Source organism: Helianthus annuus, chromosome 3 (assembly GCF_002127325.2).
Source record: "Helianthus annuus cultivar XRQ/B chromosome 3, HanXRQr2.0-SUNRISE, whole genome shotgun sequence".
NCBI lineage: Eukaryota > Viridiplantae > Streptophyta > Magnoliopsida > Asterales > Asteraceae > Helianthus > Helianthus annuus.
In genome coordinates, this window is record NC_035435.2 from 18387641 (window position 1) to 18404323 (window position 16683).

At 38.4% G+C, this 16683-nt stretch overlaps 1 long non-coding RNA gene across 1 annotated transcript; it reads left to right on the forward strand.

Annotated features, from left to right (window-relative positions):
• Window positions 1–1851: 1851 nt before the first annotated feature.
• LOC110927555 lies at window positions 1852–3021 on the forward strand. Its single transcript, XR_002585718.2, has 3 exons — window positions 1852–1983; window positions 2084–2234; window positions 2720–3021. It is a non-coding gene; the product is annotated as an uncharacterized LOC110927555 (long non-coding RNA).
• The last annotated feature ends 13662 nt before the right edge of the window (window positions 3022–16683 follow it).

Genomic DNA, 16683 nt, shown 5'->3' on the forward strand with positions numbered 1-16683 from the left:
GCACTCTCCCATTGGATCAACCAGTTTATTATTTTATATCCATTCTAAAATCACGTTTTTGTCCCTGTCTAAAATTACGGTTTTGCCCCCAGCTCAAAATAAAATTAAACAGCTGCCTGGCACTCCCCCATTGGACCAACACGTTTAATGTTTTATATCCATTTTAAAATTACGTTTTTGTCCCCAGCTCAAAATAAAATTACGTTTTTGCCCCCAGCTCAAAATAAAATTACGTTTTTGCGCCCAGCTCAAAATAAAATTACGCTTTTTGTCCTCATCTCAAATTACGATCTTGCCCTCAATTCAAAATTACGACCTTGTCTGGCACTCGCCCATTGGACCAACCAGTTTATTATTTTATATCCGTTCTAAAATCACGTTTTTGTCCCTGTCTAAAATTACGGTTTTGCCCTCAGCTCAAAATAAAATTACGCTTTTGTTCTCAGCTCAAAATTACGATTTTCTCTCCATTCAAAATAAAATTATGGTTTTGCACTCAGCTCAGAATTACCTTTTCGCCCCCAGTTCAAAATAAAATTTTGTTTTTGCCCCCACTTAAAAATCACGATTTTGCCCTCTGTTCAAAAATGTGATTTTTCCCCGATTAAAAATTGTGATTTCGCCCTCAATTCAAAATTATGTTTTTCCCCGGTTCAAAATAAAATTGTGTTTTTGCCCGCAACTCAAAATTACGATTTTTCCCTCGGTTCAAAAAAAAATTGTGCTTTTGCCTCAAGCTTAAAATTATGACTGTGCCCTTAGTTCAAATTTATATTACGTTGTTACCCCAAGTTAAAAATTACGAATTTGCCCCTGTGAAAATTTACAATTTTGCCCCAGGTTCAAATTTACAGTACTGCCATTACTTTTGCTTTTGTCAAATTACGATTTTACCCCAGTCAAAAAATACAACTTTCCCTCAGTTAAAAATTACAATATTGCCATTGTTTTAGTTTTTTTTATCAAATCTATAAAAGTGTTTTGTTTTAATTGGTTGACTCGATTTAATTGTTTTTTGTGTCAATGAGCTGACTAACACTCGCTCATTATTCGGTCATCGCCCCGCAACGCGGGCGGGGCACCAACTAGTTTAATAAAAAATAAAACTAAAAACAAAGAAAAAATGCTATTGGCCAAGTATAAGGAAGAAGGCATGGAAAAAAGGACGCTCTGGAGGTTTTTTTTAAAAAAACACCCAGGGCGGTCTTGGGGCGATGTTGGGAGTTTTTTTTTTTTTTTTTTTTTTTTTGGGGGGGGGGGGCGCAACAAAAAAAAACCACTACAGGTGGTCTTAGTTTTTTTTTCAAGAGTAAACTGCTAAAATGGTCCCTGAGGTTTGGTCACTTTTGTCACTTTAGTCTCAAAAAACAAACCTTTTAAATCTGGGTCCATGTGGTTTCAATTTTATTGTCAGTTTGATCCAAAATCAAAATTTTGTCAGATTTTTCAGTTAACATCCAGTTTTTTTGTTTTTTTCTCCCTTGTTATGAAGGGCAAAATGGTCTTCTAATGTTTTATTATAACAAATTAAAAAAATCTGACAATTTTACCCTTCATTAAAAGAGCGAAAAAAAACAAAAAAAAAAAAACAGTATTTTAATTGAAAAATCTGACCAATTGAAACCACACTTACCCATTTTAAAAGGTTTGAGTTTTAAACTAAAGTGGTAAAAATACTAAACGCATAAACCATTTTAAAAGTTTACTCTTTTTTCATCACCGGAAAACTTAATTATATTCACCTACCACAAAACTTTCATCACCAAACAATAAAAGAAAACTTAATTATATAAACCTACCACAAAACTTAAAAACAAAAATTAAAATATTACATTTTGTTTCTTACAAATACCCTCTTTTCACAAACCCTAGCAGCCCACTAACATTTACCCACCAGTTCTCATTACTTTCCCACCGGTGACAACTACCCACCAGCCTGCAGTCACTCTTCAATGCTTCAAATAAAGTTTGCTTTCATTGCAGGTGATGTAAATTTCTTTCATTATTCCAATTAGTATACTTAGGGTAAAACGACTGAAAGTTTATAAACCCTAATAGAAATTGGTGTTTTCAATAATTTCAGTATTCGGATCATGTACTCTGCCATACACGACATCGATGACGAACCAAACGTTAAAGATGGGGAACGGATGCTTCTGCTTTGTGTATATTTACCGGTGATAATAGGTGTTACAAGTGGAGTAGGCTACTTTCATAATTACCAGAATAAACAGGTTAGTTTTATTCTTTAATTGTTTTTTTGATATATTCTTTAATTGTTATTGTGATATAGAAGAAGCTTGTCTCGGCAACAACCTAAAAGAAGAACACAAATATATTTAAATGTGAAAATAGAAGAGGCGTGTCCTTGGCAACAACATAACAGAAAGCAACACAAATATGTTTCAACGTGAAAAAAAACAATAAGAAAAAGTTTGCAACACATATATGTTTAATTGTAAAATAAAAACAATAAGAAAACACTACGTTTGCAGCCATAAACGCGTCGTTAAACGGCTGCAAACGTAGCAGCAAACGGAGGTCTTTGGTGATTGTAGTTCACGGCTCGTTCGCAGCCGTTATACGGCTACGTTTATGACCGTATAACGGCTGCGAACGGGCCTTAAACGCAGCGGTTAACTGCTGGCAAAGAACTATTGATCATTTCTTGGACCCTAAATATATAGCAAGATGTGAGGCTAACACAGCCGTTTGCCAGCGCCAACAATTCCCATACCGTGCGGAGACATCGTCATGCAGTAACACCGCCTACAAAAACGATTGTGGAATTTTTGCGAGCCATGGAGGAGGATTGGCTCCATTTGCGTCGTTTGTTCTATTCCCATTTTCCCCCTCCTCCATCGCCATCAGTGTAGGGCTATTTAGTACAGCACGGGTGGACTTTGGTGAGAAGACGGCGATTGCTCTGACTGCACAGCCTTTTGGAGACTGCATTCTGATCCTGACTTTTGTTGTTATGTATATGGGATGTATTGACACTGATTTGATATATTTTTGGACTGGGGTGATGTAGCCCTTAGTCGTTGATGTTGTATGTTACAGTTATGTACTTGTACACTTTACCATGTGGTCTCGATTTATGGCAATGCAATCGCAGTATTCTCATCATATATGATGTTTGATTGATTATTTATGTTTTGTGACATGGGATGTTATGTGATGGATATATTTATAACATGGGATGTTAACATGAGATGTTATGTGATTGGTCTATTTATAACATTAGATGTTATGTACTATTACTATCATTATATACGTACGCTTTACTATGGCCTGACCCACGTGAACACATCGTTTAGAAGATGCCGCCGAGACGTCAAACGCAAATGCCTACCAATGAGGCTGAGCTTCAGCAAGTCATCGCTGCTGCCATCGCACAGTACGCCGCCTCTCAAGGAGGGACTACTGGAAGTAATTCTGGCAATACCGGCAACAACAATCCGCCTCATGGGTGAACCTACAAGCAGTTCCTAGACTGCAAACCTGTCAACTTTGATGGCACCGGAGGTGCTGTCGCTTTTGTTCGTTGGGTCGAGAAGACGGACTCAGTTCTCCGCATGAGCAAGTGTGCTCCAGACCAGCAAGTTACCTACATTTCGGGGCTATTCTTGGACGGAGCCCTGTCCTGGTGGAATTTACAAGTCCAAACACTTGGTGAAGCCGCTGCATACGCAATGACATGGAACAAGCTGAAGGAGCTCATGCGCCGGAAGTATTGCTCTCGCGCTAAAATTTAAAAGTTGGAAACTGAATTTTGGCACCTAAAGATGGAAGGTCCGAAAATCGCAGAGTATGTTCAAAGGTTTCACGACTTATCTTATGTGGTACCTTATAAGGTCACGCCAGAATTCAAGCGGATTGAGCGTTTCATTTGGGGTTTAGCTCCTCAAATCATAAGTATGGTGACTTCTTCAAAGCCGGCAACAATTACTGAGGCAATTGATCTGAGCGTGGCTCTCACAGAGGAGGCTATACGCCTAAACAAGTTTTCTGATACTGAGCCAAAGAAGAAAGAGACTCATGTCGAGTCGTCCGGGGGTAACAAAAGAAAGTTCTCGAACTTCAAACAAGGCACCAGTGGGGTTGTTAAGAAAGGAGAGTCAAGCACGCCAGCTCAAGTTACAGCTGGTACTGGAAGGAAAGGAAAGGGATATATGGGTACCCATCCCAAGTGTAACACTTGCCAGCGTCACCATTCTGGCCGGTGTGGTTTAAAAGTATGGGAAGCTTGTGGAAAGACTGGTCACTCGAAGGATTCTTGTTGGGCTATTGCTGGCCGGGGAGGCCAAGAAGGATTTGGGAATAGAAACAATAACCAAGGTGGAAATGGAAATCGCCCACAAGGAAACAATGGAGGAAATGGGAATCGAGGCAACAATGCGAATCAGGTTGGTAATGTGAACCGTAATCAGAACAACAATCAAGCTGGGAATGGTGGAGGAAACGGGCAAAGACCCGGTTGCTTTAACTGTGGTGACCTTGGGCACTACAAGAGGAACTGCCCAGAATTGAACCAAGCCCGAGGAAGAGTGTTCAATATCGAAGCAAGGGAAGCGCGCCAGGATCCCAATGTCGTTACTGGTACGTTCCCTGTAAACCAACGCTTTGCATCCGTTTTATTTGATACTGGTGCCGATTATAGCTTCATATCGTTAGAGTTTAAGAATATGCTTGGGTTAGCTGCTAGTAACTTAGATATCCCCTATTCAATCGAATTGGCTAATGGAAAGTTAGTAGAAGCCAATGAAGTTGTCAGAGGTTGTGTAATCGAATTGGGCATGAGTTTGCTTTGGATCTACTACCAGTCCAGCTGGGAAGCTTCGACGTGGTGGTAGGAATGGATTGGTTATCAGGCAACAAGGCAGAAATTGTTTGTCACGAAAAGGTCGTTCGTATCCCAACCAAAGATGGTGAAACAATTGTGGTTCATGGAGAGAAGCGTGATACGCCTTTGAGAATTATCAGCTGCCTGAAAGCGCAAAAGTGTTTACAAAAGGGATGTGCTGCCTTCTTGGCACACATCGTGGATAAGAAAGCTGCTGAGCCGAAAATCGAAGACATCCCTATCGTAAGGGAGTATCCTGAAGTCTTCCCAGAGGACTTGCCAGGATTGCCACCCCAGAGGCAAGTGGAGTTCCGTATTGACTTAGTTCCAGGCGTTGGGCCTGTAGCTAGGGCACCATATCGACTTGCCCATCTGAGATGCAAGAACTGTCGACACAACTTCAGGAGTTGTTAGACAAGGGATTTATCCGACCAAGCTTCTCACCTTGGGGAGCTCCGGTCCTGTTTGTCAAAAAGAAGGACGGCAGTTTTCGAATGTGTATCGACTACCGGGAGTTGAATAAGCTGACGATCAAGAATAGATACCCTCTGCCAAGAATCGATGATTTATTCGATCAACTCCAAGGTTCAAGCTTTTACTCGAAGATCGATTTGCGATCAGGTTACCATCAGTTAAGGATACAAGAGGAAAGTATCCCGAAGACAGCCTTCAGAACTCGTTATGGACACTACGAGTTCCTAGTTATGTCGTTTGGGTTGACAAACGCGCCTGCAGTTTTCATGGATCTAATGAACAGAGTTTGCAAGCCGTATTTAGATAAGTTCGTGATTGTGTTTATCGACGACATTTTGATTTACTCAAAGACAAAGGCTGAGCACGAACAGCATCTAAGAGCTATTTTGGAGCTGCTGAAGAAAGAACAGTTGTATGCCAAATTCTCTAAGTGCGAGTTTTGGCTACGTGAAGTCCAATTCCTTGGACATGTAGTAAATGGAGATGGAATTCATGTGGATCCCACCAAGATCGAAGCGATCAAGAATTAGGAGACGCCAAAGACGCCAACCGAGATTCGACAAGTCTTGGGTTTGGCTGGCTACTATCGAAGGTTCATTGAGGATTTTTCAAAGATCGCTCAACCATTGACGCTCCTCACACAAAAAGATAAGAAGTTTGATTGGGGAATCAAACAGGAAGAAGCGTTCCAGCTATTGAAAGATAAGCTCTGCAATGCGCCAATCTTAGCACTACCAGAAGGTACCGAGGATTTCGTGGTATACTGTGATGCCTCGCCTCAAGGATTGGGTTGCGTGTTGATGCAACGCCAAAAGGTTATAGCTTACGCATCGCGTCAACTAAAGGTACACGAAAAGAATTATACCACGCATGATTTGGAACTCGCCGCAGTGATATTTGCTTTAAAGATCTGGAGACACTACCTATATGGTACAAAGTGTACAATCTTCACAGATCATAAGAGCCTACAACACATATTCAACCAGAAGGAGTTGAATATGAGACAGAGACGATGGGTTGAGTTGCTGAACGACTACGACTGCGAGATAAAGTATCATCCAGGGAAGGCGAATGTGGTCGCCGACGCCCTAAGTCGAAAAGAAAGGATCAAGCCCATAAGGGTTAGGGCTTTAGAGATGATTATCCAAACCGATCTTTCCTTGCGCATTCGTGTCGCGCAGAAAGAAGCTCTTGAGGAAAGAAACCTTGAAGAAGAATATCTCCGTGGGATGGAGAAGCAATTGGTGCCAAACGAGGAAGGAACGTTATGTTTCATGAAAAGGATTTGGGTTCCTTTGTTCGGTGATTTGAGAAAAGTTATTTTTGTTGAGGCACACAAATCACGGTACTATATCCATCCAGGAGCGGATAAGATGTACCAAGATCTTAAAGATTATTATTGGTGGCCTAGGATGAAAGGCGATGTTGCTGTTTACGTGAGCAAGTGTTTAATGTGCGCTAAAGTTAAAGCTGAATATCAGAAGCCTTCGGGACTTCTGCAACAACCTGAGATTCCCAAATGGAAATGTGAACAAATTTCAATGGATTTTATTACGAAGTTGCCAAGAACGCCAAGAGGTCACGACACTATTTGGGTAATAGTGGACCGATTAACGAAATCAGCGCACTTCTTACCTATCAGGGAGAAGGATAATACGAGCAAGTTGGCTAAAATTTACATGAGAGAAATCGTTACGCGCCATGGAGTACCTCTCTCGATCATCTCTGATAGAGACGGCAGGTTCGTATCAAGGATATGGCGATCCTTCCAAGAAGCTTTTGGCTCGCAATTGAATCTGAGCATCGCATTTCACCCACAGACCGACGGACAAAGCGAGCGAACGATACAGACTTTGGAAGATATGCTGAGAGCATGTGTTATGGATTTGGGCGGTAGCTGGGATAAGCTTTTGCCATTGGTCGAATTTTCATACAACAACAGCTACCACACCAGTATTGGTGCCGCGCCATTTGAAGCTCTATATGGCCGCAAGTGCAGATCACCGCTTTGTTGGTCTGATGCAGGTGATAGACAATTGGTTGGTCCTGATGTGGTACAGGAAACCACAGACAAAATTGCACAGATCCGGGATCGCATCAAGGCGGCCCGCGATCGTCAGAAATGTTATGCGGATCGAAGAAGGAAACCTTTAGAGTTTGAGGTAGGTGATATGGTATTGTTGAAAGTATCACCCTGGAAGGGTGTGGCACGCTTCGGGAAGCGTGGAAAGTTGAATCCGCGATATATTGGTCCATTCAGAATTTTGGGAAGAATTGGGTTAGTAGCGTACAAGTTGGATTTACCTGCCGAACTGAAGGGTGTTCACGATACATTTCATGTATCAAACTTGAAGAAGAGTCCAATACAAGATACTGTTGTCATTCCCACAGACGAGATTCATATTGACGACACGCTCCATTTTGTCGAAGAACCGGTTGAGGTTACAGATTGGAAGATCAACAAAACCCGCCGAAGCAGTGTCAAGTTCGTCAAGGTTCGTTGGAATGCCAGGCATGGTCCTGAATACACTGGGAGCGTGAGGACCAAATGAAAGAAAAGTACCCCCACTTATTTTCCAAAACCCTGCATCTAGAAGCAGAACTTAAAATTTCGGGACGAAATTTTTCTAACGGGGGGAGAATGTGACAACCCTCACCAAATCAGGTATCCGTACGACTTAATTAATATTTAATTACTGCTTAATTACTGTGCTTGCTTGAAATTATGGATAAACTGCTACCTGAATACTGATACATGAACATACTTGCATCATACTTTTTTTGCTGTCACTCCATTATTTACATACAGAACTTTAGTGACAACCTTGATGCACAAAAACACAGTAGCACAATGAACGGATAACCCATTTAATATGCTGATATAGCCAGCTGTGACACCTCGTATTTTCGATCTTTCCATTTTTGGCAAGTCTACTTGTACTTTCTATTTTTGTAAGTTGTACCTTTGTGGTATTTGGTTTTATTCCCAAATTTTACCCGAGACTTGAAATCATAATGAAAGTGCATTATTTTATTCATATTTGTGTTTGGATACTATGTATTGTCAAAACAATTAAAAACATGTTGAAACTATGTTAAACACGTAAAAACAGTGAAAATACATCTTAATCTCAGCTCTCAAATTCATCATTTCCAAGAGATTACCCTAAACCGTACAAAAATCGGGAATTTATACGTTAATTCGGTAAAAATATCAAAACTTGGGTTAAATTAATTTTTATAGTATTCTATTAATATTTTAAATAAGTAAATTAGTAATTAAAATTAAATAAATAAATATATTAAATTGAATTTTTAATGATTTTTGTTAGTTTTGGTTAGTTAAACTAACTCAGTTAGTAAAAACCCAGTTAAATCAGCTAACTGGGTTAATTTTATCAAAGGGCAGCACTAACTGAGTTAGAAAACTCAGTTAGTGACTAACCCAGTTAGTCAGACTAACTGTTAGTAAAAAAGGGGGTCTCCTGGGTGAGAACCGGCCCTTGTGCGGGTTCGAACCCGGGTCTCTCGCCTCACACACACGCGTCTCTACCGCTCGGCCGGGCATGCCACATCCGACCTGTATCCGAATTTAATTATATTTAACATCACATTAAATACGCTGAATTTAAATTAACCGCCCAAACCTTTCTTCTTCCCCGACTGTTGAGTTGGTTTACCGGATTTCGACCCTCCATGTTCGAAACCGTTACCTGCATCATCTTTATAAATCCGACAAACCCTCATGCACTCGTTCCTTTCACATCCGATCACCGAAACGAACATCGAACAATCCTTCACTCCCGAAACCGCTTCACACCTTCGCCGGAAACTTTGGAACGTCGCCGGACGATCGCCAGGAACCTGTCAACCACCGGAGCACCACCGCCGAACACGTCGCTGCCGGTAAACCTTCCGGCAACTTTTTTTTCGTTTCTTCCTTTTATATATATATTATTTTTTTATTCTGTTAATATTAGTATTACCATTATTATTATTATTAATATTATTATTATTATTATTAGATATTAATATTATCAGAAATATTATTATATCTTTTAAACAGATTTAGTAATATTTTTAAATCTGAAATTTTATAACAGAATTATTATATATAATCAGAATTTTATTTAATGTTATTATCAGAATTATTTATATAAATATAAAATCAGAATTTTTTTAATTAATCATAAATATTATTAATATTTATTAATCAGAATTATTATTTAAATTATTATTTAAATCTGAATTATTATTCTTTATTTAATCACATTTATTATGTTATTTAGATCAGAATTTATATTATATAATCAGAATTATTATCAGATTTACTATTTTATTTAACTCAGAATTATTATGTTATATAATAATCAGATTTATTATTTCATTTTAAATCAGAATTTTTATATAATAAACAGAATTATTATTTTATACAAATCAGAAATTATTATTTTTAAATATATAATAATCAGGAATTATTATTATTTATAATCCGGAATTTTAGAAATGATAGTTATAATATATTGGTAAAATCAGAAATATTATATCATATAAAAATCAGTATTATTATATCCACTTATTTATAAAAATAAATTTGACATTATTAAATACAAACTATAAAAATGAGACATATGATTATTATTTTAAAAATGTTAATATTAATTTATAAATGCCTTGTTATTTGAATGACCTTTAAATTCCCAATATTTAACAAATTCTCAAAATTAATAGGGTAAATCTCTTGTGCACATCCACTTGGGCAAACCCTTGATTCTTAATCTTTTCCAAGAAAAACGCAACGCAACCTAAGGTGAGTATACATGACCCATTTTCTATTTTATCACATTTTGGGTGTTGTATGCATTTCTATATCAAACACACTATGTTAAACATTTTTGCACTATCAATCCACATTTCATGTGAATCTATTTGACTCATGTTAATCATGTTATGCTACTGTTAAACATTTATGACTGTGTGTTCATTAACTTTGCAAGCCTCCCCTAACAATGGCAGCGCTGTAGGTTGAGAAACGCCCCTCCCATAATATTATGGGTATTGTTAGGTTTATTCTATGTTACTCATTTACCACCCTTCTAGGGTTAGGCTATGTTAATTGCATTAAACTTTGGTTTGAACACATAGATATCATCGTTACGAGTATAACTGTTAATATGAAATCATGTAGTCACGTGGATTTGAGCATGTTAAACTATTTCAAACATATTATACTATATTCAAACTTGTATACTCGCCAACATGTTTTTGTTGACTTTATTTTAAATGCATACTGCAGGATGAGGAAGTCAAGATTTGAAGAAATGAATAGGATGGCCTAGAAACCCACTTTTGAAATAAACTATGTTTAATGTTTGTTATTTCCTTTTATGACAATGTATGAAACTTTGCAATTTTAATAAATGAAATTTAATTATATTGTCACATGTAGTGTTATGATGTTTTGAGCATTTTGTTCGTCTCATCCCGATGTTTCCGCCATCGGTTGGGGTGTGACAGATTGGTATCAGAGCCATAACTATAGGGAATTAGGAAAAGTAGGAATGCTTTTACCTAGTCTATAGTTTAGGAGCTTTCTCATTTATTTGCTGTTTAAGACAATATTACCTTCTCTCTTCCTTGCTTCCCTCTATTCTTTTGGACTTCTAATATACAAGCCTTTCCTAAGGCTAACACAATACACACATGGAAGCTGTGAAGACACTCATGTAACACAATCGAAATGAGTCATCAAAACAGGGGTGATTCCCATATTTGGTGATGATTTTCATTCAGCTTAAATTTGTATTTTGCACGAAATATACCCTCAAGTTAGGAGTGATATCCAAACCTTGATGGGAAATTTCCATTTCATACTCTGGTAGACCTTATCTTTTGATAAGTACTAACCACGTTAGGGTACGATGTTATTGAGTTAGAGGTGAAACTCATACCTTAATAACTAGTCCCACTCCTCGATTTTTGATCTCGCCAAAGTTTCGATTTTCCCAATCGATTAAGGACGTGTAGTAACTGGAAGGACAAACATCGTTAGTCGCTCCTCGATGAGAGTGTTTGTCTATTAGGCCAAAGCACGTCTCCTTAATTCGAAAAGGATTTCGATTCACTTTGGAATAGTCTTATGTTACGTTCCGTGACAATCCATGTTTTTATGATAAATCTCTTTTTATGTTATCTCAATTATCATGTGATTTACATTTGAGCGTTATCTTCATTTCAAGTTTGGGAACACGAATCACGTTATTATCGCAATCTAAAACAATTAATAATTACTCCTTCGTGAACAAACTAAATTTATCTTGCTTTCATTATACATGATATTCTATGTGTAACATTATGTTATTCTATGTGAAACTATGTTATTCTATGTGAAACTATTTGACAATTTATGTGAAAAACAATGTGCTATGTGATGCATACATGAAATCAATTTTTCCTAAACAAAAACATTATGATTAAAAGTCTCATCCATTCCTTGTTTTGAATTTCTAGATGTCGTCATCTCGTCAGTACTTGCACTCTCCCAGAAAATCCAAGGCTAACTCCAAAAAGAAAATGCTGACGTTCATGGCAAATCAGATTGCCAGAATCGTGCCAAAGATAGTGTCTGAGATTCAACCCTCCAGCACTCCCAATCATTCTGGCGATTCTCACGTAGTACAGCCTAAACCAGTCTCATTCAACTACAAACACTTCACTGCCTGTAACCCCAAAACTTTCACTGGGAAGGATGGTGTGACTGCCATGTTGGAATGGTTTGACAGCATGGAAGTCACATTCATAAATAGTGAATGCCTAGAGGAGCTCAAGGTTCGAAGTGCCACTGGTGTTTTCCAAGCCAGGGCACTAGACTGGTGGACTAACAAGAGAAATATTCGATCCAATGAGCTAGCTTACGCGTTGTCTTGGGAAGAACTCAGACAGCTTATGATGGAGGAATTCTGCCCTCCTCATGAGCAGCAGAAGTTGGAAGAAGAGTTCTGGACCCTCAAACAGGTTGGAGATGAAAACCTTGCATACACTACTCGGTTCAAGCAGCTATGTTTTATCGTGCCTCATTTGGTGTTAACCACAGAACGCACCATTCGGAAATATATTAATGGGTTGCCTTCTACGATGCGTGACACCATCGAGGCGGCTAGGTTGGATAATATTGAGGATGTGTATCGCCTCGCGGCAAGTTTGAATTGTCACGGCTCCCGACCCTACCCTGGACGGAGTCGGGGGCCGCGGGCAGATTTTAGTAGTACCCGTGGTATTTAATTTATGCGACAACGGAAGTCTTTTTACAACAGGATCTTTTCACCGGAAAATGCTCGTTTAATATATTACACAAAGTTAAGGGATGAATCCCATAATTTACAATAAGTTGATTTCACACCGAAATCTTTATTTTCCAAAACATGTTTTATTCATTTATTTACACTGAGCCACTTCTCTGAGCTTGATAGTGCTTTACTGCACTTTTCCTGGATCACACAGATCACCTGAAACATGTTTGAAAAAGGTTTTGTCAGCGGGGAAATACTGAGTGAATCATTCCATTTTCTAAAACGACCTGTTAGTTATAAATTACAGTATTAAGGGGAATTACAATGTTTTTATCACCCAATTATCAAGAATGGGTATTTGTCACTCGACCGGATCTGTGACTGTGGTCATACCACTATTGGGTCCCGTCGCCCCAAATAGTGACGTTTAACTCACATAGAGTAATACTCACTCACATAGAGTGATAAAATAGTAATGTGCACGATACCCCACATACCAGCTGTAATTTGGTGATTACAAAGACTTAATCCCTGTAATTATAACCTTTGAAAATAACTTGGAGTTTTGTAATACTTACTCACAAACTGTGAGAAAACAGTTAAAAAGAAGAATGACTCACATTGCAGTTTTAACGAGCAAATAGATAATGCCTACTGATTAGCCTTGATTACACCTAGTTTAACACAATGCACACACAGACAGGTTAGTAACTAATACAGCAGTTACGTCAATTCACGAGATTAAACCCTCACAACGATTAATCAGTGCAATACTCGATAATTCAATCGGATTCACAACGAATAACAGAGTATAGTCCGAATTCGAACAACACTCAAATATTCAAGTTGAAATCACGACGATTAATCAAAGTACAAGCTCAATTGAGCAGCACCCGGACCATCGTTGGATAGTTATAATCGATCGGACGTTGAATCGTAATAGCGATCGAGTTATTACCCTGATTGTGGCAGCACCTCGTGATTTGTGTGTGTTTGATAGTAATTTACGTCTAACTCAGTGTATATTATGAGTTTTAACGTCGAATGAACGTCTGAATTCAAGTCCCAACCCCTTCTATTTATACTGAAAATTTAACCCGCCCGCGTGTCGCGTAAGATGACAGTGATTCTGTCGCGACTCGCCTGGGAAACCCATCTAGCCTAGAGTAGCCTTGTTGTGGGTATAGGCCTGCTGAGTTGGTTTCGACTGAAACTTAGCTCCCACGTAAAAACTGTTAAGATATTACCAACTAGGGTTTATCCCCCCTGAGTTTTAGGGGCCCTGATCCTGATTCTGATTGTTATGAAAATTTTAGGGTTAGTGCAGAATTACTTGGGTGTCTTAACTAGGGTTTCCTTATTGACTAATTATTGTCCTAATTATTGATTTTAGTGGCAGTTGTTACATCCTCCCCACCTTAAGAAAAATCCCGTCCTCGAGATTTACTGGAATAGATGAGGGTACTTTCGCTTCATTTCCGATCCCAGTTCCCAAGTGTATTCTGGTCCTCTCTTGGATTCCCATTTGACTTTTACTAGCACTAGTCGTTTGTGCTTGAGAAACTTGATCTTCCAGTCTTCTATTTGTAAGGGTTTCTCTACGAATTTCGACTTTTCGTTTACCTCTATATCTTGAAGAGGTACTACCAGGGATTCATCAGATAAACATTTCTTGAGGTTGGATACATGAAATACATCATGTACTCCAGCCAATTCTTCTGGTAGTTGTAACCGATAAGCAACTGGTCCGATTCGTTGAATCACTGGGAATGGTCCAACGTACCTTGGACTTAGCTTTCCTTTCTTACCGAATCGTACTACTCCTTTCCAAGTAGAGACTTTTAAAAGTACTTTATCTCCTACTTGAAATTCTAAAGGCTTACGACGATTGTCTGCATAGCTCTTCTGACGATCTCGAGCCGTTTTCAATCTTTCCTTAATCTGAGTTATCTTGTTAGTAGTTTTTTGTACTATTTCAGGACCTGATAATTGACTTTCTTCGATTTCTGCCCAACATACTGGAGTTCTGCATTTGCGTCCATACAGTGCTTCGAATGGTGCAGCTTCGATGCTTGAATGATAACTATTGTTATAGGAGAATTCTATTAATGGCAAATGGCTATCCCAATTACCACCAAAGTCAATTACACATGCTCGGAGCATGTCTTCTAGAGTTTGTATTGTCCTTTCACTCTGTCCGTCTGTTTGTGGATGATATGCAGTACTTAGATTTATTCGAGTTCCCATTGCTTTCTGAAAACTTTTCCAGAAATGAGAAGTAAATCGACTATCTCTATCCGATACTATGGAGAGTGGGACTCCATGTAGGGATACTACTTCGTCCACGTACAATTATGCTAACCTTTCCATGCTAAAGGTTTCTTTCATTGGTAGGAAATGAGCTGATTTGGTCAATCGATCGACAATTACCCAAATAGCATCATTACCTTTTCTGGTCCTGGGTAACTTAGTAACAAAATCCATTGTTATGAGTTCCCATTTCCATACAGGCATTTCTAACTGTTGTAGTAGTCCTGAAGGTTTCTGGTGTTCAGCTTTAATTTGTGAACAAGTTAAACACTTGGATACGTATTCGGCTATATTCTTTTTCATTCCTATCCACCAGAAATTATTCCTTAAATCTTGGTACATTTTATGGTTTCCTGGGTGCATGGTATACCTAGATTTATGAGCTTCTTCTAAAATCTTATTTCTTAACTCTCCTTGCTTAGGTACCCAAATTCGTTTCTTATGGAATTTCCAAATTCCATCATTTCCTTGTTCTAGTTCTTTTAGGTAACCTTTCATTCCTTCAGCATCATCCTTGATGGCTGTTTTCTGAACTTCTTTGATTTGTGCCATTAAATCTACTTGTAGATTTAACCTCAAAGCACGGACTCGTTTCTGTTTCTCATGGTACTTACGACTTAAGGCATCTGCAACTACATTTGCCTTTCCTTCGTGATATTGGATATCACAGTCGTAATCGCTTAGCATCTCCATCCATCTTCTTTGTCTCATGTTTAACTCTTTTTGCCCAAATATATATCTTAAACTCTTATGATCTGTATAAACAGTAAACTTACTTCCATACAGATAATGTCTCCATATCTTAAGGGCAAAAATTATGGCTCCTAGTTCTAGATCATGAGTCGTATAATTTTCTTCGTGCTTTTTCAGTTGTCTAGAAGCATACGCAATTACCTTCTTGCGTTGCATTAACACACATCCGTATCCTAATTTTGAAGCATCACAATATACTTCAAAGTCTTCTGTTCCTTCGGGTAAAGCTAAGATTGGTGCATTCGTCAATCTATGCTTTAAAATCTTAAAGGCTTCTTCTTGTCTAGGTCCCCATTCAAACTTAGCGGCTTTACAGGTTAACTTAGTTAATGGTACGGCTATCTTAGAAAAATCCTTGATAAATCGTCTATAGTATCCAGCTAAGCCTAGAAAACTTCTTATCTCCATAGCTGTTTGTGGAACTTTCCACTTCGTAATTGCTTCTATCTTAGAAGGATCTACATGGATACCTTCGTGATTTACCACATGTCCTAAAAATTATACCTCTTGCATCCAAAATTCACATTTTGAGAATTTGGCATAAAGCCTTTCTTTTCTTAACAAAGTTAAGAGAACGTGTAAATGCTCACAATGTTCTTTTTGGCTTTTGGAGTAAATAAGTATATCGTCGATGAACACGATTACAAATTTATCCAAGTATGGTTTACAAATCCGATTCATCATGTCCATGAATGCTGCTGGGGCATTCGTTAACCCAAAGGGCATGACTGTAAACTCATAATGACCATACCTAGTTCTGAAAGCAGTTTTAGGTATATCTTCCTCTTGTACTTTCAACTGATGGTATCCGGATCTTAAATCTATCTTTGAGAAGTACCTAGCTCCTTGTAATTGATCGAAAAGATCATTAATCCTAGGTAATGGGTATCGATTCTTAATCGTAACCTTATTCAATTCTCTATAATCGATACACATTCTCATCGATCCATCTTTCTTTTTCACAAACAACACTGGTGCACCCCAAGGGGATGAACTAGGTTGTATGAATCC